We start from the raw sequence: 2924 nt of genomic DNA on the forward strand, positions 1-2924 counted from the left end.
AAAAAAAAAAAAAAAAAAAAAAAAAAAACCCAGCATGTATGATATAACCCTAATTTTATTAAATATATATTATAAAATATATGTTTATAAGAGACTTTAGAAAGATACACAGTGAGGTGTTGACAGCAGTTGCTTCTGGTGAGTGGGATTGTTTTTTATTTTCTTTTTCCTTCTGTAACAAAACATATTGCTTTTATAATTGACTGCTTTTATTATTGGGAAAAAAAATCTTCAGAATACCTGAGTAAATATGACATGGCACATTTTAGGGGAGTCACAGGCCCAAAGAACATGTAGCCAACAGTTCTAGTAAATATTCCACCATGCCCTGGAATATTACTCAAGGGCCCTCACTTTCTTGAGAAAAGAAGTCTCACCTCTCCTGTGGTCTTCTCAAACGGTCTCCTCACAAAGCATTTCAATATGGCCTTTTCTCCTGCCTTACCTCTCACTAAAAGCTCTTCCACTCAGCTCAGTGGGCCCCTAAAGCTATCCTCATGCGTTCCATTCCTACTTTCACCTCTTTGCTCAGCCTGTCCCTGCTTCCCGGATAGCCCCTTGTATCTACATGAACCCTACTTGTCATTCAAGCCCCACACCCTCTGAACAGTCTTCCCTGATGACTCTAGGTCTCTCTTGATTGGGAGCGCCTAGCCCCAGAATCTAGTGGAACCTCAGAGAGACCTGGCACTTGTCAGAGCAGAGAGCTATGAATGGAGGACTTATTGGTGAACCCATGGGAGGTGTTCCCTAAAGACTCCCAGAAACACTGCCGAGGAGGGGGACATTTTGCCGGAGGTGGGAGTGAAAAATCTGTTCGTATTTTGTTCTTTATTGTCCAGATTAATCAGTTCACCACCACTCTAACTTGATGCTAGGAAAGATTTAAAAACCAGATCCCCCAAAGAAGGTGAATTTGCAAGCACAGAGGCATCTAAACAGTGCTTTGAAGTTCATTTGTAAAAATAGAAAGATAGGACCATACTGCACTCCTGTCAGATGGAAAGAAACAAACTTTCCCCTCACCAGAGTGTTTGTTCCCTAAGCCATTAGAGGGAACTCTAGACAGGGAGACCCCTTGATTACCAGGTACTTATGTGCTCCTCTTTAAGTTCCCATTGTGGTGGATGGTAGTGGAATTGGGCCCACAAACAGAAGAAGGAACAGTGTGTGCAGAAAAGAGAAAACCGGTGGATAATTTAGTGCCTACATGTTGATGGTTGTTTCTTAGAGGAAAGATGCTAATCACTGTCTCTGTCTTTGGAGGAACAAGCAAGAGGAAATGAGCCTCTGTCAAGTAGTAACAATTATAAGGCCAGCATTAATTAAGTACTTACTATGTGTCAGGTACTCTTCTAAATGCTTTACATTTTTATATAATTTATTCCTCACCACTCATGAGGTAGGTACCATTATTATCCTCCTTTTACAGATGATGAAACTGAGGCACAAAGGGATTAAGTAACTTGTAAAATAACTAGTACAGAGTACCTAAACTCTTAACTACTGGAGAGCCTTTAGCATCAGATCACAAGCGATTTTCATAAAAGGAATATCTTGACCACTCGACCATGTGACACTTTCAATGCCTAGCAATCTCCAAGAATAGAACAATAACTGGTGTCCTTAAAGGCTGCAGCTTAGTGAGTGGCCTGTGGTCCAACCCACCCCATCAATCCTACTCCCTAAATACACCTATCCCATCCCCTCCTCCACTGTCTTCTCCTCCTACCATGCCTTTCTGCTCTCTTTCCTCCTGATGTCCCCTCTTTTTCTCTCTCCTACTCCTCCATTTCTACCCTATTGGGATAACCCATAGGCACAGTTTGGCTCCCTTTATGGCCCTCAGAATCAAAAAGGCTGCTGGTCCCTAAGCCACACCTTTCCAAGCCACCTTCTTTGGGAATGAGGTCCTTCCCATCCATAGGCTGAGTACAGGCAGCCTGAAAAGTAATGAGAAGAAAAAAAAGACCAAATAGTTCTGCAAACTAATTACCCAGCTTGCCCCCATGTCAGGGAATATCAGTTGCCCTGATTGGTTTGTCTTGCCTTTAAGTCAAGAAAATAGCACAATGTGGACAGCACTCTCTTCCTGCCAGGAGCCAGCTGTAGTGTAAGGGAAAGAAAGCTGGGCTCATTTCCTCTTCTGCTACCAACAATCTGTATGACTTTGAGCACATCCTTTCCCATCAGTTTCCCCTCCAACGATGTAGTAATAGATTAGACTATATTGGGGAGCTCTCAAATTAGGAACCATAGGTGAATTCAAGGGGATATATCCATTCCTAAAGGATAATGTACAGGATTTTTCTTTTATATTGAAAATTTTATTGAGATAATTTTAGATTCATATGCAGTTGTAAGAAATAATAGAGATCCCAATTTCCCAGTGGTAACATCTTGCACTATAGCAGTACACAACTGGGATACTGATATTGGTAAAATCCACCTATTTTATTCAGATTTCCCCAGTTTTACATGCACTCATTTGTGTATTTGTTGGTGTGTGTGTATTTACTGCTATACAATTGGGAATTTTCTTTTGCATGTGTTTTCTGGGGAAGGGTTCTTAGCCTTCATCAGATTCTCTCCAGTATCAGAGATGCAAAAAGGGGATTGGATCCCAGCTCTGAGAATTCTAGAAGACCACACCACAAACCTCTACAGCTCTCTGTTCCAACAGCAATATTTAATTAGCACTTACCAGGGACTTCCCTGGCCGTCCAGTGGTTAAGACTCTGAGCTCCCAATGCAAGGGGCACAGGTTCGATCCCTGGTGGGGAACTAAGATCCCGCATGCTGCATGGTGCAGCCTAAAAAAAAAAAAAAAATTCCAAAAAAATAATTGCTAATTAGCAATTACCACATGGCATGCACAGGGATGCTTGGGGGGGAGAGTTGATGGAAAGAGATACAGGGAAAGC

Source organism: Lipotes vexillifer, unplaced genomic scaffold (assembly GCF_000442215.2).
Source record: "Lipotes vexillifer unplaced genomic scaffold, Lipotes_vexillifer_v1.1 scaffold217, whole genome shotgun sequence".
In the NCBI taxonomy this organism is placed as follows: Eukaryota; Metazoa; Chordata; class Mammalia; order Artiodactyla; family Lipotidae; genus Lipotes; species Lipotes vexillifer.